The following is a 24851-nucleotide window of genomic DNA, read 5'->3' on the forward strand; positions in this document are numbered from 1 at the left end:
TTTGTTTTCCTCTAAATCACCCGCCCACACACTTATTTTTCCCACTTTAATCTATAATCCACTTTTATGCATGTAATGAGGAAAAGGCTAAGATTCTTTTTCCTTCCAAACAGCTATCCAATTGGCTGAACACCATTTACTGAAAAGGCTATCTATCCCTTTCCCACTGCACTGCAGTGTCATCCTTGCCATAAATCAGGTGACGGTATAGAAGTGGGTCTCTTTCTGGACTGTACGTATTCTTTTCATTGATCAGTTAGTCTAGCCTTGCACCAGTAATGCAATCTTAGTTACCAAAGCTTCTGAATAGGTTTTATATACAATAGTGGGAGTACTCTAGGTTACTTTTTTTTTTTTTAAGACTTTATTTATTTGACAGATAGCAATCACAAGTAGGCAGAGGAGCAGGCAGAGAGAGAGGAGGAAGCAGGCTCCCTGCTGAGCAGAGAGCCCGTTGCAGGGCTCGATCCCAGGACCCTGGGATCATGACCTGAGCTGAAGGTAGAGACAACCCACTGAGCCACCCAGATGCCTCTGGGTTTCTTCTTTAAGAATTCCTTGGCTAGTCTTGGTCCTTTGTATATCCATGTGAATTTTTATTTAAAGATTTGATTTGCTTATTTAATAGGAGAGAGAGAGAGAACAAGCAAGGGGTGCGGAAGGCAGAGGTAGAGGGAGAAGCACATTTCCTGCTGAGCAGGGATCCCACTGTGGGAATTGATCCCAGGACCCTGGGATCATGATCTGACCTGAAGGCAGATGTTTAACCAACTAAGCCACCCAGATAGCCCTCCAACTGCTAGTAATTTAACTGGGATTGTATTATATCTATAAAATCAACCTGGGGAACATGGACAGTTTTATAACGGGTGTTCTAATCTCTGAACATGAAATATCCCTCCATGTACAAATACATGAAAAGTGGCTCATCTTCTGGGTTATTAGAAAAATCAAAATTAAAACCACCATATATTCCCTAGACTGGTTAAAATGAAAAAAGACAGAAAACACCAAGTATTACAAAGGATGTGGAGTAACTGGAATATATATATTGCTCATGGGAGTGAGATCTGGGACATCTATTTTGGAAAACTCCTTGGCATTCTCTTCTAAAGCGGAACAGATGCAAAACCTATGACCTAGCAGTTCCATTCCTAGAATGACCATTCACTAAAAGGTAAGTACCACAATATATATACTGGCAGCGTTCAGTCCGAAACTGGAAACTACCCAAATACTCGCCAGCAGTAGGAAGGGTAAATAACTTTAGGAGCGTATTCACACAACGAAAGAACATAAAGTTCTGAGGACAAACCTTCTACACCAGCACGCAATAATACGGACAAATCTCCGACAATACTGAGGAGTAGCTGGTTCCACTCGCAGAAGGCAGCACAACAGGAGAACCAGTCTGTGGGATAAATCCCAACAGCGGTTGTCCTTGGTGGGGTACTGTGGTGAGGAACTATAAAGTCTTCTGGAGTGTTGATAATGTTCTCTTCATTGATTTGGGCTCTGAGGACATGATACCTTCAATTTACAAAAAGACAATGAGCTATACTCTTAATGACAGTGCACTGTTTATATATTTTAACAAAAAGTGTTTTTTATTTTTTTTTAAAAGATTGTATTATTTATTTGAGAGAGAGAGATCACAAGCAGGCAGAGAGGCAGGCAGAGAGAGAGGAGGAAGCAGGCTCCCTGCTGAGCAGAGAGCCAGGACCCTGAGATCATGACCTGAGCCAAAGGCAGCGGCTCAACCCACTGAGCCACCCAGGTGCCCCCACAAAAAGTGTTTTTAAAGGAATTCACAATTGGGTTTTCCATTGAAAAAAACGATTCACTTTTAAACAATTTCCTCGCCCCATCTGCCCCGCCCCGCTCCGAGGGCACTTATATGACCAAGAACCTAAAGGGAATTTTCTTTTTCTTATTCTTAAAAACAAAACAGACAAAACCAGAATAAAAAAAGGGGGAAACTATGCTCTGCAGGAGTCCCCCCCCCCCCATTGGAAATGAGTTTAAATGCAGTGCTTTTGGGAATTCTATCATTCAACTAATCATGTTGAACTCTGTGAGAATCTAATTAGAAGCATTTTCTTTACCTTCTTTAAGATGAGAAAATGGAGAAATGAAGGACAGAAGACATGGCTAGTTTTAATGAATTTGTCTTAATTCCTCATTCAGATCATTACTTATTATCCCTGCCCGTTAGAGTGATTAGCAATAGCTTTAGCCTGGACACAAGTGTATGTCTGTGTTTATTTTTCCATGATAGGCCTCTGTAATGCTCTCTTTACCCATCTTTTGTAAATCTGTTACGCTGACATCCAGTTGTCCTAATTTGTTTTTCTCTAGTTTTGTGTTGATACTGATCAGTGGATGCAATTACAGAATCCCAGGGAATTCATTTTTTAGATGTGACAAAACATAATTTCCCCCAAACTTGGCAACGAATGCTAGCTTACTTCCTTCTAGTCTATTTCTAGGAAACAGGTTACTGAGATTTGAGCCTTACATTTCTATAAACCACTAAATGAAAAGTGTAGAGTGAAACCAAGAATTACAAAGCTGAGACTGTTTAACAAAACCAGTAAAGGGAATACAATTATAATTCATGTTTTAATAGAAATACCAAAAAATGATCATAGTGAGGAAAAAAACCCTCTTGAATAACAAGTGCTACGAAAGTGCTATCTGAAGAACAGTTTGTTCTCTGTTTGTATCTACCCCAGCGCTGGTCAGACATCAAAAAAATAAGAATTTTTGGGGCGCCTGGGTGGCTCAGTGGGTTAAGCCTCTGCCTTCGGCTCGGGTCATGATACCAGAGTCCTGGGATCGAGCCCCACATTGGACTCTCTGCTCAGCAGGGAGCCCGCTTCCCCCTCTCTCTGCCTGCTTCTCTGCATACTTGTGATCTCTCTCTCCGTCAAATAATTAAATAAAATTAAAAAAAATAAGAATTTTTAAGGGACACACTATAATATCACCAAACAGATTTGTGGTAGTGTTGAGAGTTGTCTGTGGAAAATTAAAAAAAAAAAAAAAAAACCCAAACCATTTATTTCTTGTTTTTTAAAATTTTATTTTACCTTTTCAGTATTCCAAATGGAAAAACTTTTTAAAACCAACTTAAATATTGCAGTTTTCATTTAAAAAGCTTAGAAGCTCCTCAACATCATCATCTAAACAGTGCGGAGCTGAGAGGGTGACGCTTGTTTTAAAAAGCCACACCATGTGATTTTGGGGCCCAGTTTCTATGCTGAATATACCATGCAGACATTCTTCATTCTTTCCCAGGGTTTTCTTATTGCCTGTGTTGATTCTAGGGGGTGAGGTAGGACGTGCAGTAGAAAATGATGTTATATCTGAGCCACTTGTCACTTGTCCCTAATTCGTTCCAAGATATCTCTGAGAGAGTAGAAGGGAGAAAAACAAGTTCTCCGAGCCCGTAAGTGACCCACATCAGGATGAACACCCCATCAGCACCACCGAAGACTTAAGCACAGGTAAAACAAAACGGGCTTGAGTTTCCTATGCTTATTTTTGGACTTACGAGGAAAGTAGTAAGTAAGGGGCTTAGAGCGAGGAGGAATAAAATACCAGTTTTTAAGGGCTCACTTGGATGAATGAATTATTGAGAACTGGGACCATTTGTACTTGAGTGAGTATAAACTGAATTTATTTTGAGAGTCTGAGAATTATCCTTGGATATAATTTGTTATATTCAATGGAAGCAAACCCCAAAATAACCACTCCCACTCTACCTGTCCCAAACTCCCAAACCGAACGGAACACAAAACCCCTGTCATTGGAACAGCTGACTTTACAAGGAGAAAGGGAAAGGTCATCCATTTACAGAGCGCCTTGTACATACATGTTCCTCTCCATTCTTACCTGCGCATAAATCATCACAGTGAAGCGTGAGGAGTAAGTAGAATCCACAGTTGGATAAAACTCATGAACCCATAAAAATCATTTTACTATGGCATCCTGTCCCCAAAAGCTGTATCATTAGAATTTGACAAGGCGCATGGTCTACCCTGGGGACATGATTATTTCAAGATGGTACCGTAAGCAGATACATTTAACATTTAAACCTTTGTGGTAATTAAAAAAAAAAAAAAAAAAAAAAAGATCTTGGCAAAGCCAGAGAAGCAGTTTGTGAGGAGGGTCATTTCATAAATGGTGGATCAAAACAAACTGTTTGAAGATGTCATAAATATGCACAGGTATGCCTTGACTTATTCAAAAGACATATTCCAATGACTCTGCTTTCAAAACTCCAAGTCAAAGTATATTTTAAATAAACTAGAAGCAATTAAGCTTGATTATAAAAACCACATAGAGATTCTTTTCTGAATAAAGCAAAGAAGCCTTTGGTGTGTGTGTGTGTAAATTCTTGTTTTGCAGCATTAGACCCCTCAACCCCAACAAGGAGTGCCTACTTCTGTCACAACCTTTCGGGAGTGCCCCATAGTCTGAAAGATCATTTCTAACTTTGCTCTCACTCCCAGACAGCCCATGCCTGGGCTTCGACCCTTATTCATTTGACATAGACCCCTCTACCTATTAGTCAAAACATCTTCATAAGTAAAATCTTAAATTTGTCTTTGTTGTTTTAAGAGTAATACATGCACAGAAGGGCATAAAATAAAAAGGTTGCTTCCTTCTCTCTGTCCTTTGGCCCCCGTCCCCAAAGATAATCACTGCTAACAGCTTCTAACGTCAGAAAAAGTCTCATATCATGACTACACAAACGCACAGAAACACAACCATTGATCCAAAGTTCACTTTTGCTCCTTCACAGACTAGTTCCCCCACATTCTGCTCTGTGCTATCTCTTCCCCTATTAATTCCTATAACATTAATAAGTACACTGTTATGTACTGACCTCTTTCTATTTCTCAACTTGCTTCATCTCCTTTTGCTTTTTTAACAATATACCCTTATTTATCTGTAAGAGCACTTAGGACAGTGTGGGGGGCACACGATTTAAGTTATAAAAATACCTGTCCGATGAATGACTTTACATTCTGAATTTTAAGTACAATTCGCCTTCCTTTTTCTGCTGTCATGGAAAAGGCTGTTCACACACAAACAATGCCGAGTCAGATATTTCTTAATGGGCTACTCTTTGCTGGGAGGAAGCGCCTGTTTATTTGGGTTATTAGTAGCTGGGCTCTGATCCAGAAATCCATTTCTGGAGAAATAGACTGCATTTTATTTTTAGCTATGAATGGGGTATACATTTTGTTTGCTTATTTAAAATAGTTGGCTGCTCTGATAAAATAAAGCTATGGACAGAAAATAATAGATCATTGTTTCTTATATCGTATTACTGGGAAGAAAAAAAGGAAAAAAACACACTTTGTGTCAGAAAATAAGGAGGTGCTCAAAGACTAACCGGGCCACGTCAAAGGGACACAGGAACTGCATAGAAAAAGCTGTCACTGGTAAATGTGGGACAGTGTGGGCATCAAAGGAACAATGGTGGTAATGGACTACACTTTCAACAGACAATAAATTTCTAGTGATATTCAAAAAACAGGGGAAGAAGAGTTAGGGAGGAAAGAGAATGCTCTTCTGTACAGAATTGCCAGCAAGCTGGAAAATCACCCTTTGCAACCACTCGTGTAATAATTCAGGCAAGGGTCATCGCCAATGGATGCTAAAACCTGTACGAAAAGTTGCTGCAGAACAGATTATTCATGAGGCCTTAAATATCACTTATTAATTATAGGGCGAAGGGGAGATCTCAAGCAAATGAGCAAACGGAGCATCCCCAATAAACAGGGTGCCTCCTGACGTGACAAAATGAGAACCACTGGTCACTCATGTAGTATCATGTCAGAATCTAAGGACAATGAGGTGAGTCCGTGTGGCAGGACATTATCCACGACAACTGCCCGGGACTCTCCAAAACTGAAATCTCACAGAAGACACAAAAAAGGGTGAGGAGAGGAGCTGGTGGTCCAGATTTAAGGGGACAAAAGGAATAGGGTGGCCAGCGGGTGGACCCTTTATTGGATCCTGATGGGAGCCGGGAGAGGAAAGAGGATGATGGGGGAATATGGAGAAATTTGTACTGGGTTGTATTTTACGCTAATGGATCATATTAGGGCATCACTGGTAACTGTCCTGGATGTAATATTGGTCTCTTGGCTCTGTGGGAGAATGTGCTTGTTCTTAGGAGACACATGCTGAAAAACGGAGGAGCAGAGTGTCATCAGCTGCGCAAGTTACTTTCATGGGACTCAGGAAAACAGAGAGAGAATGACCATGACAGTGACAGGGAAAGGGGGAGGAGAGCAAGAGGGTGGGCAAGTCAGTGAGAGGGAGCAAATGTGGCTAATGCTAACAACCGGGGTGAAGGGTATAGGGGTTATTGCTGTATTATTTACAAAAAAAATTTTTTTTTTAAATTTTTGAAGAATTTCAACATAAATAGGAGAAAAATCAGACCAACATAATTTTGGCTCTTTTTTGCTTGAGCAACAAACTTAACCACTTAGATGACAGCAGTTAGGTCTGTTAGGTCTGTTCAGTTTGGGAATCAAAGCAGAGATAAAACTGGTCACTTTTTAAAAAGGGCACAAGGAGCCAGCTGACACATTGTAAAGGGCGTCAGCAAAGCTTATCGGACGGGGCCCATGAGAGCATCTCCAAGCAGGTGCCTCTTTTAAAAACAGAGAGTTAACAGTGGCACTGTTAATGGTGTGGCCAGCAGTATAACTTGGTAAGTGGAACAGAGCAGATAACTAACCACTGACTGGTGAAGGTCACCGGGTATCAAGTAGGAGAATTCTCAAATACGGAATCTGCAAATAAAGAGGATCAGCTCTATGAGAAACATATACCTACCTTCATTCCTACACACTACAACTACACACTACACTATTCTCCCTGAAGGTTAAAACCTCTTGTACAGCCTTGAAAGTGCTTCCTGTCTAGGGCTGCGATGCTGATTGATTTGCCTGCCTTTTCCCAACGGTGTCTCTCAGTATCCTGTAAGCCCCATAGGAAACAAACCCGGTTCTATTTTATCCTGTCACCCTGCACTCTGCGCCCGTTGTGTGACTTCTACTAGTCTACTATCTACTAGACAGATAACCAGTGTGATGCTTCTGGATAATATTAACATTTAGATCAGCGGACTGAGTGCTGGAGAAGGTCATCAAGAGGACGTGGTCACCAGCTGACCTGTGAGCCGGACCCCAGCAATCAGAGGCACCTCACCTCCTCCCCTGTCCTTGGAAAGGGTGTTTTGTCCACTGTTTCCACAGTGGGAGCGGATTTCAAGGACATCACCTTGAGAAAACAAAGTATTTTTGAGACTATCTAGATGGTATGTGACTGAATCCAGTTCAGGCCTCTCTATAACCTTTGAAGATTCTGGCAGGCAGGAAGGTACAAAGATCTGTTTCTCTGTGGCCACTCAAGATAAACCCTGTAAGTAAATCCCTTGCTTATTAAACACACCACCTACCAATCTGTAGCAGTCTGCCTCTTTCTTTGGTTTCTCCCTGCCCTTCCTGTATGGGGGCCAGTTCATGAAGCAACACTGAACAAAGCAGACTGCTTTCCATAATGTGGGTGGGCCTTATTGAATCAGTGGAAGGCCTGGCAAAAACAAAAAGGCTGGCCCTCTCCTAAGTAAGTGAGAATGCTTCCTGCCCAATAGTCTTAAAAGGAGTATCAGCTTCTATTCTGCTTTTGGATTCAAACTGACAAAAAAGACTCTTCCTGGGTCTTGAACCTACCGCCCTTTAGACTGGAACTAAACCATCAGCCCTCCTGTGTCTCCAGCCAACTCACCCTGCAGATCTTGGAACTTGCCAGCCTCCATAATCGTGAGCCAATTCCTTGTGACAAATCTCTCTCCCTTTCTCCCTCTCCCTTCTCTTTCTATACACTAAATATCCTCTTGGCTCTGTTTTTGTGGAGATCCCTGATTAATACTTTGGGCAAGGAAAAGCTCAGGCTCAATCTAAAAAGTTTCCCTCATGAGTGACTGGAAGAAGAGCGGTATGATTAACAGAAATTCGGATGCAAGGAGGTGGAACACGTTTAGAGAAAGAAATGATGAGTCTGGCTTTGGTCATGCCAAATGGGACAGTGAGATAGTCAGTTGGATAAATCCCGCAAGCAGGAAAAATGCATGAACAGATGGGCAAAGTGAAGCATGTGAACATCACATCCTATATGTTTAAAATGGTCTCCCCCAAATGCCTCAAATAAATCTTTGATAGCCGTCTGCCAAATGGAAGTCTAGAGTAGTAGAGGCAGTCTATCTGTCTTCAGAATGATTTCATTCTTGATTTCAGCACTATTTTATAACAGTCCAGTATAAAATAGACTATACGTGGAAGAGCATAAAATATTTATTAGACTGGAACCAAAACAATAAATTAACTTCATTCTTACTGGTTATGAAAGTGGTAATAATTAAAAACAGAAAAAAAACTTGAGTGCAAAAACAACGAATACTGTTATGCTGAAAATTAACAAACAAACAAAAAACTGAGAAGTACCTGTAAGCCAGAGACTGAACCACATTCAGGACAGAGGGACCGCTGGCTTTGTACATACATGTGCATTTTTCTAGGGGAGCACCAAAACTTCTTCAGCTGCACAGAGGTTCTGTGACCCAAGAAGGAATTAAATGTGAAATGGCTTTTCTCACTTTGTTCCTTTAACTACGGCCACATGAGTGGCAAGACTTCATCTCCTCTCACAGCACAGGAGCAACACAGTAGTGGAGCATCAAAAACAAACACCTTCTCCTCCCAAACTGGGCATATATAAAATCTCCATACATTGGGCATGAATTTTGACCTCTCAAGTCTATTTCCAGTTATTGATCCTAAAGGATGAGCTAGATAAGTGAACAAAGATGTATCAGTCACAAGGATGTTCGCCAGGGCATTGTTTAAAAAGTGGCACACAGGGGCGCCTGGGTGGCTCAGTGGGTTAAGCTTCTGCCCTCGGCTCAGGTCATGATCTCAGGGTCCTGGGATCGAGCCCCACATTGGGCTTTCTGCTCAGTGGGGAGCCTGTTTCCCCCTCTCTCTACTTGCCTCTTTGCCTACTTGTGATCTCTCTCTCTGTCAAATAAATAAATAAATAAATAAATAAAACCTTAAAAAAAAAAAAGTGGCACACATCTACAGGCCTAACAACAAGGGATTAGCAAAATAAATAAGGGTAGTACACTTGGTGACACCTTATGTGTCCATGTAAAAATGAGGATGCGTATTTCTAATGACTTGAAAACTGTTAATTTTAATTAGGAAATCGCAACATTATACATGATTAGTAGGAGTCCATTTAATGAAAAAATATACTGTCATATGTTATCTATCTGCAGAAGTCACACTCTGGAAGGATGTACATGAACACAATAGTGTTTCATTCAGGACATACGAATTATGAATGATTTTTCTTTCCCCCCTCAAATATTATTATAGTAACTATAGATTATCCATGTAATAAAAAATGCAATATTTCCCTTGAACTAACCTTCCCAATGGCAACAAACCCACTAATCATTCATCAACGTCATATCTGTCTCCAGCTCCTACCCGCTCGCCTTGTCAGGCAAAGCAGGAAAACACTGCTCCTTGAGAGCCCTCCATCCCTTCGGTGCCTCTGTGTGCAAGTGTGAATCACGAACGCCATCCGGCATCTTGCACTCCAAGGGCTTTTCCCAGTTCGCAGCTGACACCTCTTACTGAGAAAGACATACCAGTGCCACACAAAAATGAACAATGGGTGGGGTGTCAGGGACAATGAATGTTAAGTGAGAGCCAAGAGTTATTTTATAATCAGGAATAAATCTGCAAGTTTAAGCTTTCCACAGCCGTGATATAGCAATCAATAGCAGTTGTTATCATTTTGCTGATGCTTGTTAACCAACCGTATACACATTTTTTAAGAGTCCAGGAAGGAGGGCAAGGGGATGGGTGGGGAAGGAAAAAAAATATTTTTTTTGAGAGTCCAAAGTGATGACAAAGCAAACTCTTTTTGTGATGAAAACTCTGCCGGAGCAAAATGTGGAGATTTTATGCCATTGTCAAGGTAGGTGATGATATCCCCCGCCAGCACTGCTTTTATCAAACACAGCAGATTTATACAGAATGCTTAAATTGTTTATTATTATTATTTTAGGTTAATAGGGTAAGGAAACAACGATGAATTGGGGGAAACTGACTCAGAGGTAATCAGTTTCTAGAAGAAAGCACTGTAAATCAGAGCTTCATTGGAAGAGTCCATAAACCTCACTGTGACAGCCACACGGCCATGTGCAAATGACAGGAGGACTGCCATCTGTCTGTAACTCTAGGTTGTGGACTTCAGGAGAAGCACCGTGAGCTAACTGGCCGCATTAGGAACTCTAGTCCATGCCCAAAAGGGGCTCTATGTGATTACAGGCCTGCCTGAAAATCAAAGGTTGGCAGCGAATCTAAAAGGTAACAAGTGAAAACATGTGCTATAGACCCATGCATTCTAACACGCTGGGAAAGCATGCAGACACGGGCTGCTGTAGTGTGGAACAGCGCACAGTCCGAAGAGCAGCAATTTTCAGAGAGCCCAGAGAAAGAGCTGGGGAAAGAGCATTTCTCAACACTCTGAGCAAGAGAGAACCCGAAAACAATGACCACGTGTCCAGTAACAGCCTCTATTCCTCTCAGTTCTGTGCTAGATCCACACAGCTGCCCTGATATGTTTTGCAGAAAGCCCCTCTCCTCAAGCACACGCCACCTTGGGATTCTGACATTCTGACCCAGAGGGCAGAAAGTTCCCCTCCACACGGAGAGGACCACCAAGTCCCGGCACTCGGCCTAAAGCACCTCTTTCATCTCCCAGATACAAAGACCTGAAACGTAATGGAAAATGGGGTGCCTGGTTGGCTATGTCGGAGGGGCGAGCGACTCTAGATCTTCAGCTTGTGAGTTTGAACCCCCCACTGGGTGTAGAGATCACAACAAAACGAAACAAAACTTACCAAAAATCCACTGAAATCATTCTCATGCTCACCAAGTCCAAATACTAATGTTCTAAATTTTAAAGGGATTTGTTGAAGAACTTGGGGGATTAAAAGTACTCAAAAGTTCACAAACCGGTTGGTTATTCATGGCTTTTTAAAAATGGGCTTTTGAGGGGTGCCTGGGTGGCTCAGTGGGTTAAAGCCTCTGTCTTCGGCTCCGGTCATGATCTCCGGGTCCTGGGATCGAGCCCCGCATCGGGCTCTCTGCTCAGCGGGGAGCCTGCTTCCCCCACCCCTCTCTGCCTGCCTCTCTGCCTACTTGTGATCTCTGTCTGTTGAATAAATTAATAAAATCTTTAAAAAAAGAAAATGGGCTTTTGATAACTTTCAGAAATAATAAATCTGCCCCTTCTCCACCTTCACAGATTATACCAAATAAAGGATATGGTATTATTTCAGTAACCTACGGGGTTAGCGCCTAATTAGTGTTTCACTCCTTAAATGTGAAAAGGTAGGAACAATACCTCCCTAAGTGATGTGGAGCCAAGTTTCACAGCAGCTTCTTTACTGTCAATAAATCCATTTTCTAATTATGCACAAAGACATGTTTGTCTTTGACCCTGATTACATTAAAAAATACCAGAAGTATCATTGCTTTAATGTGCATTACAGAAACATGACTCCCTTAGTGAATCTGATCCATTAATAACATCTCTTTAACTACTAATGATTTTTGCAGACATGTAATAAAATATTTTATGGCTGTTTTGAACCATCTGCCCTTCTTTCTCAATATGAGTTTGTCAGAGATGTAGTGAAATTTCCTGTGCTTTGTGCCATTAAGTGTTCGTTACTACCAGCACACAAATTAGACACAGTCGTACTGTCGCACATGCTGTAGATGAAGTGAGGCTCTGGGCACTGCTCAACAAACCAGAACATTCTGTTTGCAAGATTCCCTTAGGCCACTCCTTGGGACAGGAAGAGCTCTAACCTATTGCGAAGCAGCACATTCAGGTATGTACCCAAGATGAGCAGAGATGGTCAATCATGAGCCAATCAGTTGCAGAACAAGAACAAACAGCTGCATTAAAATGCCACCCTTGAAAGAGTTAAATGTGACAGTTAAAAGTACAATCTCTTCTTTGAAACTGATGACAACCTATATTAACATATCTGAAATGCCACTAATTATGTTACTAAAGAGAGCACTTAAGTATGAGTGACCAAGAATACATCGGATCTAGAACATTAAGTTTTCCTCATTTATAAACTTACTATTTACCGCGTGCATATCATGAGCTAGAGACCTCTGATGGTCATGTTCTGAGCACAGACAGGGCTCAGATTTAAATAATATGCAGAAGAGAAATTCACTCTACAAAGAAGCAGGTCTTAAAAGGCATCAGCCAGCTTTCAAATGATGGTAACCTACTTTGCAAGCTGCTTTGACCAGTGAGCTGTCCTACAGCTGAGGGACAGATTCCTGCCATACCTCTTGCTGTGGAAAAAGGAGGCTGTGAGTGGACACTGGCAGCTACTGGAAGGATCTATGTCAAGGCCTTGGGGAAAAGGTCCTGGTGGCTGTTAACGTCATTTCTGGTCCCGAGCTCCAGGGTTCTGTGATGAGAGAACTGTGACTCAGTACGCAGACAGCAGAAAACCACCTCCTCTATCAGCGGACCTGGGGGTTTCCATAGCATGTGCTCAGGAAAGATTCCCTGCCACGGAAGGAGTCCCAGATACTGCTCCCTGCACCGCCCCCTCCCCCTGTCGCCATGTTAGGGTTAAGGAGGAATAAAGAGTTTCCCATAAGAAGCTGCCTCTTTAGATCTCACAATGCATTTTTTGCAAAGAGCAAGGAATGTTCTAGAGAGTATCGAAAAAGCATTAAAATTTCACCTCCATCAAGAGAAAAACAACGAATTTCACCCTGCCAGGGCACCAGTCATGTTACTAAGGAGAGTGTCACCTTTAAAATCAATTACTGTGGTTAAAATGAGGAATACATCCGTCTTTCCCCACTCATGGCTTCACCCAGAGGTGATAATGAATAGAGCCTAAGGGACTATATTGCACAGGGACCTTTTCACACAGACTCAGGTTATACAAAGGAAAATAAAGATCCTTCACTGTGCTCATCCTGTTTGGTGTTACTAGGACATTTCTTCTCAGAGGAAGGGGGTTATTTATAAACTTAGTCAATGATTAGTTCAAAGAGGGCAGGAAGAAAAATAAAGGTTTAGCTTTGGATTTCTTAAATTTCTTCTTGGTCTATTTTCCTACACTTTTATTTTGTTTTTATACTTATAATTGGTAATTCTTAAGTCCCGAATTCTAAATTGAGGTACATATATAAAGATATATTTTTCCTTCTATTTTGAACAGATATCATGCCCAGGACACGTTTAAATTCTAACCAATATTGAGAAAAGCTGAGGATATGAAATGTAAGTCAATCCTTCTTCGACTTTATACAGCTAGTCATTAAAAGTCTGTTCCTTCGCTAGTCAGGCTTAGAGACATCCCACACATAATTAATGTACTAAAATGTTGCCATTCCTATGCTAATGACAGATGGAGGAAGGATGCCTTTCACTTAGTGAGAACCTAGATTCTTTTATTTTTTTTTAAAAGATTTTATTTATTTGACAGAGAGAGAGATCACAAGTAGGCAGAGAGGCAGGCAGAGAGAGAAGTACTCTCCCCGCTGAGCAGAGAGCCCAATGTGGGGCTTGATCCCAGGACCCTGAGATCATGACCTGAGCTGAAGGCAGAGGCTTAACCCATTCAACCTACTTAATGTACCCAGGTGCCCCGAGAACCTAGATTCTTGAACAGAGGCTCTGCAAATATTACTTAAAGCAAGCAGTATTAAAAAGAGGGGTATCTAGACCCCAGCGCACAGATTTTTGTGAATAAATGTAAATGTGCGATCTTAAATATTGCTTTGCTTTATGCCCTTTATAAGAAGGGCTCAGAGCCCGTGCACAGATAATAGTATAAACCCAGATCGCAGGAAGGTCCAGAGGTCAAAAACTGGGGTCCGTGGGTTATATGCGGCCAGTACAGGTGTTTGGCTAGCCCACAGTGTGTTTTTAAAACAATGTAAGCGAATTCAAAAATCCAATTTCACAGTACAATGGAAAGATGTGGAAATACAAAGACTTCATTCTTTCCTTCATTTAGAACTAACAGCTATCCCTTTAAAATGGATGAAAGCTTTCAAGTTTTCCTCCACTTGATTTTTTAATGTGTGCTTATTCAACCTTCTCTTTCTTGCCCTGACCTAGGCATTTAAGTGGTAATGGGATAGGGGTAGCCTTTATTCTTCAGCTGGATGGTGGTGGTTGGGGGGGTGGGTGGGTAAGAGCATATAACTCTAAGGTAATATAATAGAAGAATTATAATTCTTCTGAGAATTCCAGGAAAATAAGCTGTTGTAATACTAAGAAAAAGGGGCCTGTGGCTATTTTAAAACATGGCCACAAATTTTGTGATGCTCTTACCATTGAGAATTGGGGGTCTATGTCCCCATCCCGTGAATCTGAACCTGGAACTGTTGTGACCAAAAGGATATGGCAGAAGTGATGCTATGTGTCTTTCAAGAGTAGGTCATAAAGGCCACACAGCTATGTCTTATTTTCTAGAATACTCTCCCTTGCAGTTCTTGTAGATGTTCTATTCAATAGTCCTAACAGTCCCAGCCCAGGCACCAGACCTGTGTGAAGGAGCCTCCAGGTGATTCCAACTCCTAGTGGCAAGTTATCCCCTGCAGTTGAGTGTTGCCAATGAAGGCTGACATCATGCATCAGAGTCAAACATTGTCATTGTGTACCACCAGTTCTCTATGAGTCTGTTTCTGTTTCATTTATTTTGTCCAATTTTAGAGTCCAAATATAAGTAAAATCATATGGTGTTTGTCTTTCACCGTCTGACTTACTTCACTTAGCATAATGCCCTCTAGTTCCATCCACGTCATTGCAAATAGCAAGATTTCATTCTTTCTGATGGCTGAGTAATATTCCATTACACACATATATATCGTGGTATATATCAGAAGGAATGAAATCTTGCCATTCAAAACAATGTGGATGGATGTGTGTGTATGTGTACACATACCACCTCTTCTTTATCCATTCATCTAACGAGGGATATTTACGTTGCTTCCATATCTTGGCTACTGTAAATAATGCTGCAACAAACATAAGGGTGCATGTATCTTTCCAAATCAGTGTTTTACTTTCCCTTTGGGTAAATACCCAGCAGAGGAATTACTGGATCCAGATTTGTCTTTGAAAATGAAGTTTTCATCTTTGTCTTGAAATCAAGGATAACATCAGCCGATTACCTATTTCACAGTGTTTCCAAGGTTGGGTGGATATGAATCTCAGATTCCCCAAAGTGAGAGAATGTTATTTTGCCTCCATTGGCATAGAGACAGAAGTATTACTTCCAAAACTTCCTGTATGCTTCCCCAAGTATCTCATCATTTAATTCCACATAAGCACTGTTGTTCTTAGGAATATATTTCTTTGATGCTTTACATGACACGTTTCATTTTGCTTAGGGTTGCTGGCTCTTTGAAAATACCTCAAAAATCCTCTGTTTAAATGTTCTAGATGTGGGTCTAACTTGCGAATGACAGCATGAAGGGGAACTATGGAAGCGTGCTAATACAGCCACATCATTAATAACTGAAGGAGGACTACCGAGGTCTCCCATTTCGCTGTGTGTTTAGGGGGCCGTGTGCTCTTGACAGCTGTGACTATTGCTGAAATGTAAGATTTGGCACAAAATCCCTGTATTTCACTGCTAGTTGATGTATCTTCTTAAGGCTTTCCTTAAATGGCATAGGTGATGTATTCTTAAGGATCTCAGAAAGAAGTTTTCCTGGTAATGCAATGAGAGTCAGGAATAATCACATGCTTGCTTGAAATGAAATCTCCTGACCAGAAAACTCTACCCCTGTTCTCCACTATGATTTCTTTTTAAGCACCAACTGCTTCTTTAAGAGCCTAATTCAGTGATGCACAAGCTCTCGGGTGCCAACACAATTATCACCCACATGAAGGATGCTTGTTTAATTTACCTCTCGAGCTACACTCCCATGTTGTCTTGTTATGACATGTTGTTTCTGTCCTACTGCTCTGGCTTGGGGGATATTTTACTTCAATGTTTTCTTCAATTGCTGTAGCTATGCTTATCAAATATATCCTTATGGTGCCAGGCTATTTCAATGACTTACAAAAATAAAAAATCCAACCAGAGTCATAAGATGCTCTAACTTCTGTTCGTTGAGTGGTTTGAAGGGCTAAAGAACAAGTTGTCACACTACAGTGTGTTTTCTGTCATTCCGAATAACTGAGGCCAAATGCATTTACTATTTATGATTATTTATTGTAACCATTAGGAAATGAAGATAGTCTTCAAGAAATATACGTATATGGGACCTCACCCCTTTCTTAAGACTGTCATTTTCAGAGATGATAATGTATTCCAGGGATGGTGTCTTTGTTTAAAACATTTCTGATGGGGCCCCTGGGTGGCTCAGTGGGTTAAAGCCTCTGCCTTTGGTTCAGGTCATGATCTCAGGGTCCTGGGATAGAGCCCCGCATCGGGCTCTCTGCTCAGCAGGGAGCCTGCTTCCCCCCCCCCCCCCCCCCCCGCCTGCCTCCCTGCCTACTTGTGATCTGTCAAATAAATATATAAACTCTTAGAAATTTTTTTTTCTAAAAGCCACTCCTCGCCCTGGGCTCCTGCTATACCCATGTGTGCCACCACTTTTCACTATATACTTAATTGCTCGAGAATGTATGTCTTCCTCTAAGACTGTCAGCAGCTAAGGAATAAGGACTGAAACGGTCTGTTCATTTTATATCCTTGTTGTCCCACAGAACACTTGGCAACACAGTAGGGATTCAATATTTATTGAATGAATAACTCATACATTCTTTTGCATACTGTCGGTGTTGTCAAAATTTCATCCCTTGAGGGTAGATTTACCTTTTGGAAATAGTCAAAAGTGATTCAGAGTCAAGTCTGAAGAAAGTGGCCATGATACAACTCAATTTTCTTATGTGCACTGGAAACTAAAACTGATGGCAATTCTGAAAAGGACGTTTATTGAGGTAAACAGGCAGGCCCTCAAGGCAAATGATTTAGAGTCACACTTGGATGTAGAAATTCTCATGTGTTTCTTAAAAATCATTGTTCAGGATTCTTAAGCGTAACTTTTTCAAAAAAAAAAAAAAGCTTCTAAAAGTGACTCCTTATTTTCTGCAGACATGTGTGTGTGTAGAAATGAAAAGTACAAAAATCATTTGGATCCGTGTTTCTTAAGCGGACATGTAAATATGAACAGACTTCATATACTGGCAATCTGTGTTAGTGTAAAAGGGACCAAAAATACACTTCGCTTTTCCATCTTGGCTTCCTGTTCCATTTCCTTCTCATTTCTCTACATCTCAGCCTGAGGCAAGGCACCAGTATAGGCAGAAACTGACAACCTGGCATTTTCCCTGGCTCACATCGTGGTGGTGACTGTGCACTGTGCACTGGTGTAAAGATCTTCCCCTGATGCCTGCGGTTTGCAGAACTGTGGAGAAATGCAAAAATGGGGATGGAATGAAAAGATACCCCAGGTCAACTGAGGAATGAGGAATGTCCACATAAGGCTGGGAGTGAGATCTGCTGAGGGTCGGCGTCACTGTGAGTTAGCGGGAAGCAGACAGTCTTGGCCCAATGTGATACCGTTAACCTTGACTCAGGCCTGAAGCTCAGCCTCCCTTCATACCTAGAGTTCTTTATTCAATTGCTATAAAGGCCAACTTTTTTTTTTTTTTTTTAAAGATTTTATTTATTTATTTGACAGAGAGAGATCACAGTAGGAGAGAGGAAGGGAAGAGATCACAGAGAGAGAGGAAGGGAAGCAGGCCCCCTGCTGAGCAGAGAGCCCGATGTGGGACTCGATCCCAGGACCCTGAGATCATGACCTGAGCCGAAGGCAGCGGCTTAACCCGCTGAGCCACCCAGGCGGCCCTAAAGGCCAACTTTTAATCCGAATAGATGTACTGCAAAACTGATCTAGCCAGAATTTCTTCTTAAGAAGAAGAAGAAGAAAAAAAGCAACCTGATATATAACTTACATAGAGTAAAGCATTTACATCATTAATGAATCACACGATCTTTGTTATGGTTGCAAGCCCGTCTGCTGGAGCCACCTTTTCACTGTTTCACTTTGTAGGGCTCTGCCAGGCTAAGGCTTCCTGAACACCTGTATTTCTCCATCCTGCTTCCCAGGCTCCTGCTGCTGATGCTTACGTACATGTAATTCCCTCAAAAACACAGAGGCCCCAGAGCACCCTCAGTTAGGACATGTGTATACACATGAACACTTGCCCTCATGTCTGCGTGGGCTCACTGCTTCGGAAGCAGATTGGGGAGACATTCTCCCCTTCCTTACAACGCACACACACTTCCCAACACTTACTCCACGCATCCTGAAACAAGAGGTCAGTCATGAATGTATGATATCTTACTGATCTCTGGGAGTCTCCCTTACAGAAGAGTCGGTCATGGCTCGCTGAGGCTCACACTTCAACCAACTGAAGATTTAGCTGAAATCTACGCCCAGTAACTACTCGCCCCTCATCTTTCCTTGGAATGCTTAGTGAAACACAAAATAACAACACACACTGCAGCCATCCAGGCAACGCTGCCAAGACTCTCCGAAGAGCAGACAGGGTACAGAGGGGGCTGAATGTGAGCCCAGGCCGAGGTGGAGTGTCAGGTAATTCTGGGCAACAGGAAGAAACTGGAGATCAGCGAACAAATGGGAATGAGGAAAACAGCTTTCCCCCAAGCTGCACAGTGAACTTGGAGCAAAAGTACAAGGAGCAGTGAGAGAGGGGAGCTGCCGGCCCTGCAAGGTGGCCAAGGTTGTATGGTGGCCTCATCCCAGGGCTGGCCAGCTCTTAGGATAGAGTTCTGACCCAGGTTATATGGGGAAGTCTAAGACACGAAGCTGAGAAAGAGTAAAGACTATCAACGGGATTAAAAGGTGTGATTTCTAATGAAGACTGCCTTTTCAGAGTCTTCCTCCAGAGAGGAGAAGGAATGAAGCAGCTGCCTCCACCCGAATCCTGCTTCGCTTGTCTGGAGGGGCGTGATGCCTTAGTCCCAGTGGGGAGTTGGAAGAAGTGCTACCCACATTTTGATGGCCTTACGTCTGCACTGTCATGGTTTTGAAAGACCAGTCTTTCATGCCTATATTACCTCTTCTGACCCAGACAGAAAAAGAGGAGCAGAAAGGAACAAAATGGGTGGGATGAAAGAGTTTTCCCTGGCTATCCTCCGCTGCCACAGAGGGTTAAAATAAAGTGAGTTCTTTTAAAGGAAGAGGGTTTACTGGCAGTTCAGATTCGCTGTTTCAAAGCTGAGTAAAGAATGGATTTGCAGGTGTGCACATGCACATGTGCGTGCACGGTTATACACTGTTTTAAGATTAGAAAGGGATGCATTTTCATCACTAAGAACATGCTCTTACTGACCTTCTGAGAGATGCACAACTGAAAAAAAGGGGGAGCAAATACCCCTCAACAATTCCAAGTCAGAGTCCAAGCTGGTATTATTTAGTTGTGGGAAAACATAAGATTCATCACTTCACCCACTTAATTGGAAAATTATATTCATACATTTTTATAAACCGGTGGTTAATTACACATAAAATTTATCATCTAAACCACTCAGTTCTGTGGCATTAAATACATTCTCACTGTTGTTCAACCATCGCCATCATGAACCTCTAACTTTTTCATCTTCCCAAACTGAAACTCTGAACCCATTAATTGACTCACAATTCCCCTGGCAACCATCACTCTACTTTTTTGTGTCTATGGATCTAGTTATACTAAATACCTCTGTAACTGGAGTCATATGAGACATGTCCTTTCGTGACGGGCTTATTTCACTGTATATACAGACCACATCTTGTTTATCCCTTTATCCATCAGAGGACACCTGGGTTGTTTCCACCTTATGGCTATTAGGAATCATGTTGCTGTGAACATAAAAATATCTCTTTGAGACTCTGCCTTCAATTTCTTTGAGTCTATACCCAGAAATGGAATTGCTGGATCGTACAGTTACTCTACGATTACTTTTTTTTTTCCTTTGAGGAACAACCGTACAAGGTGATTTTTGTATTATCTTACCCCATCATGCTTATAATTCACTTCTGGCTCTGGCTCTGCTTACCATTAATTCCTTACTGTGCTTAATCACAGGAGATGTGACTGTATTAGATGGAGTCTTATTATGCCAGTCACACAGGCTAATCAATTTCCTCTACTTCCAGCCACACAGCACAGTTCCTTAGGTAGAAACAAAAAAGCTAAATCTCAATACAAAACCACAAATGGTGATTCAGCTAAGAAGCAGATTGGTCTCGTGGGCTAACCTGAGAATGCTAGCGTCTTTCAGGAGATGGTCACTGAGGAAATCTGAAGAGCCTACAATCCTAGAGGTCCCAGTAGAGCCTCCAGATTGTTCTCAAGTTTTTAATCATCTGCTTACCCCACCTTCTCTGGAGCTACCGTGTATGTATGGTAGGTATACAGGGAGGTCGCCCTGAGCCTCTTCCCAAACTTGTAGCTGTTATCCTCTGACAACTTCTGTCCCTAGCTCAGTTTTCTGTCCCCTCAGTCCTCTGCCTGCATTCTCACGCTAATGACCTTCCAAACACCCTGCCTTATACCTGTCATCCTCAAGTCCGGTGATGCTTGGTATCTCCCTAACGTCACCTACCCTTGGATATGGACCTCACTGACATAGCCAAGCCCCAGACCTTGACTCAATATCCCATCCTTGTGCTTTCCTCAGTCTGTTACCCTGAGCTTGCTCCTCCTCCTCAGTGAGGTGTTTAGTTGAGCGGCCTCCCCCATTCTCATAGCCCACCCGCCCTTTCCAGCCCCACAGCTGTGCTGACCAGGTAGGGCACGGGGCCCAGTCACTGCAGTGACGCTTGAGTGGGTGCCCTTGCTTCTTCATCTGATTTCTACTGCTGCATTCTCCTTGCCAATCCCAGCTTGGCAGATGGCACTAACCTCTCTATCTGCTCCAAATGTTGCAGAACCAGGCTGATTGATCTCACTGCCAAAGTGTGTATTTGACTTTCCCTCTGTCACCTCGGTTGCACAATGATCCTTGTGTGCATTGTTAATGGCCTCCCTTTGCTTTCTTTATACCTACTCTAACAACCCTCTTCACCTCTCTTTTCAAGGCGATGCATCTCAGTGCTACAACCTGAACTGTGTACGGTTTTGCTAATTTTTTTGGAATGAGTCGAGAGCATGTAAGATGGATGAATTTTCCTGCCAAGAAAAACAAAAGCATTAAAGAAACTGTTGATATATTTGATGCCATATTACAAGTTTTTTATAATCCCAAATAGAAACCAGCTCGAAAGATGAATGACAAAGCAGGAAAAAGAAAATGTGGGCTTCCTCAACTGCTTCTTCTTTGCCTCAGATTTGTCTGACCTGTCTTTTTATCTATTCTGGTCTCTTTCTTTCCTTTTCCTAATGGTACTTGAGAATTCTTTAGGAAAACCACTTTCTCCTGAATGCGTTGGGGGCTTGCTCCATTAATTTTCTTTCTACTCTTTATTGCGTCTTCAATGATTTCTTTTGCATTAGTTTCTTCCTCTTAGTCAGCAAACATAATAAAATCTTTGCATCCTGAAAAAAACCAAACCCCCCCCCTGAAATCCTAGATGGACCCAACCTACTTATTCCCCCACTTCTCAAACAGTTCTCAGCAGTTCTGACTCTTTGCTACCGACTTGCCCTGCTGATCCTGTTCTCTCCCATTAAGCGGCTCTCAGAAATACAATGGCTTCCCAACTGCCTCTTCACAAGACAGCTTCCTGATGGGCTCTCTTAAGTAATGGACATGGCAAACAGCATGCTTGGAAACTCTGTTCTGTATGCTCTTCTCAGCTTCTTCTCTCTCTGACTGCTCCCTCTTGGCAACACAGCCCAGTGCTGGGGTTTTGCCTCTTCTCAAATGACTTCCAAACTTAGGTCTCCTGCCCTAAGTGGGCTCCGACCTCTAGGTCTGCATGTTCACTGTTGGCTGGACATACGTAGATGGTATAATGTTGGCGTGTCTGACTTGGTAGGACTCCAGGAGAACATTCCCTTCCTTCCCATGGGTCCTTTGTTCCCTAGTGCTCTGGTAGTTGTCCCACAAAGAAACAAATAAAGCACAGGAACACACAATTGCATTGATTTAAGAAATGAACTTTACCCATAAAGGGGCAGCTGGGATTGGTGCCCAGCGCCCAGACAGAATCAGGTGGCTGGTAGCTACTGCAGGTCCTGCAACCTCAAGTATTCTTTTTCCTTTGTTAATAAGACTGAGATAGGTATTAATCACTGTGACATTTCTGAAACCCGAGGATGTTGTGTAGAAATAATGGCGTCTTGAACTAAACCAACAGTGTTAATATTCTGGAAGAGGATTAGGAGTAAGGGCAGTAACTGATTTTGTAATGAGTACTTAAAAAAAAAAATTTAATTAATTAATTTGACAGAGAAAGAGAGAAAAATCAGAAGTAGGCAGAGAGGCAAGCAGAGGGAGAGGGGGAAGCAGGTTCCCCGCTGAGCAGAGAGCCTGATGTGGGGCTCGATCCCAGGACCCTGAGATCACGACCTAAGCCGAAAGCAGAAGCTTAACCCACTAAGCCACACAGGTGCCCCTGTAATAAGTACTTTTGTGTTGTTGCAGCTACTCTTTAAGATGTTTGGAGAGTTTGGGGGCACCTGGGTGGCTCAGTCAGTTAAGTGCCTGACTCTTGATTTTTGGCTGAGGTCATGATCTCAGGGTCCTGAGTTCAAGCCCCACACTGGGCTCCCTCCTAGGCATGGAGTCTACTTAAAAAAAAAAAAAAGGATGTTTGGAGAGTTTAAAACCAGCAGCTCTATTAGATTAGTAATTGTTTTTTAAATTGGTTAAGAAAATAAAATTTAGCTTTTAATCGATTCATAAGTGTTTAGTGAAGATCCACTTTGAAGTTTCAATTGTTGGATATATAAGATTAATAAATTGATCATTAAATTGAGAATAAACTTCCATGGCTGTAAGCCCCCTGGATATTAAAAGGCAATCGATATTTTAGACGTATGTCATGCATGTCTCCTTTTGTCTTAAAAGTGGTTGAGTGCCATGGCTTTACCTAGTCCAGGTGCTTAGAACCTACAAGCTCAGGCACATGTATTTTAAAAAGGTGGTCCGAGATGTGACCCTGTTTAAGAACCACTATTTAGATTCTTCCTTTAATCAGCATGGTAGACAGAGTACAGAAAGCAGTCAGATTACGAGGCACTTAAATTACTAGTCAAATCACATTTTGCTTGACAGAGATAGACCTTCTATATTCTTTAGCTGAAATGCATCAGCTTTCAAAGAGGCCATATCCTAAGAGTGGGGAATTTGTTATGTTATGGAGATACTTCTTATTAAGAAAAGATTTAGTCTGCATGTGTGTTTTATTTTTATAATCTAGCATTTGCCACATAAAGTTGTAGAAACTATAATGAAAGCGTAAATCTTCGAATTTAAGTGAGTACCTGGCACTCACATATTATTTCATTACTAAAGTCTTTTCCTCAGCTGGCTTAGTTTCCATGTAGAGAAATGTTAACCTACAGCCAGTGTGCGTTTATTTAGAAAGGCATTTGGGAACAGGGTCTCTTGCTGGCTGATCCAGAGCTTATGGGCTAATGGCTACAGGGGAAAGAGAGAAAATAAAATATGCAGCTTTGTAATTTCTGCTCTTTCTTATGATGTATAAATGAAAGGCTCCTTGTGCTTCCAATCCCTGCACAGCATTCCCCATCTGCTGCTGGGGCAGTAATCTTAAATATTGAAATGTGGGATTTTGTAGCTTTGAGTGGCCTGCATTGTTCCTTTTCAGCCTTAGTGAAAATGTTATATAGTGTCTGCCATTAAGAAACCAAATGAACAGTAGCTGTCACTATTATTATGACTATTATTATTCCTACTATTATTATCATCATTACTACATTTGGAGCTATTATTTAGTGAAGCAAAGGTTTTTTATCCAAAAGGGATTAACATGTACCAGTAGAATAATCCTACAAGATCCCAGTTGTTAAGAAATGTCCAATGTCCAGAGAATGAGTCCACTACTGAGTCAAATTCTGCTATGCATATATAATCTTCTATTGTGCGTTTCACATCAGACCTCATTTGTCTTTATTCTACACCCTAACCTTCCCCTTGTTCAGATCCACTGAACCAAGTATGTGGTACAAAAGGGGTCATTGCTCATCTTTTGGCTACATGAGTAAAATAAACAAAACAGGCAGGGAAAAGAAGCTGACCACAAGATAAGAAAGACTGGATCTTATTTAAAGCTCTGCTGGAGACCCTAAGAGTAATAAAAATCAAGCCTTATTGTCTCTTCTCGTGTATCATAAGCTTTCATGAAAGGGCCTAAGGGGTAAATCTGGTCTGTTTTCCTGTCTCCCGACTTGCCTTCATTGATGACAAATAATTTTTCATATATATTTTTGATGTCTACATTATAGGTCCTGTGTATTAAAATAAAGAGGCAAATTGAAAAAATCTAAAGCAGGATACAAATGGCGAGTGGTGTGAAATTTCACAATAAAGGGATTCAGAATTATAAAATCCCTGGGAGAGTCTCCTCTCCTTTCTCAAAAGAGCTGTCTCTTTAAGAGAAAAAAAGCTGTACTTTTCTTTCCCCCTATAGAAGGCAATAGATATTAAACAACCTAGTGTTCACACTTCTATTAGGGCTTGATTTTACTCC

At 41.7% G+C, this 24851-nt stretch overlaps 1 protein-coding gene across 2 annotated transcripts in view; it reads right to left on the reverse strand.

Annotated features, from left to right (window-relative positions):
* Positions 1 to 24851, reverse strand: part of LYRM4 (LYR motif containing 4) — a 166917-nt gene that overhangs the window by 54418 nt on the left and 87648 nt on the right. The gene's annotated exons all lie outside the window — the stretch shown is intronic.

Source organism: Mustela erminea, chromosome 4 (genome assembly GCF_009829155.1).
Source record: "Mustela erminea isolate mMusErm1 chromosome 4, mMusErm1.Pri, whole genome shotgun sequence".
NCBI classification, from domain to species: domain Eukaryota; kingdom Metazoa; phylum Chordata; class Mammalia; order Carnivora; family Mustelidae; genus Mustela; species Mustela erminea.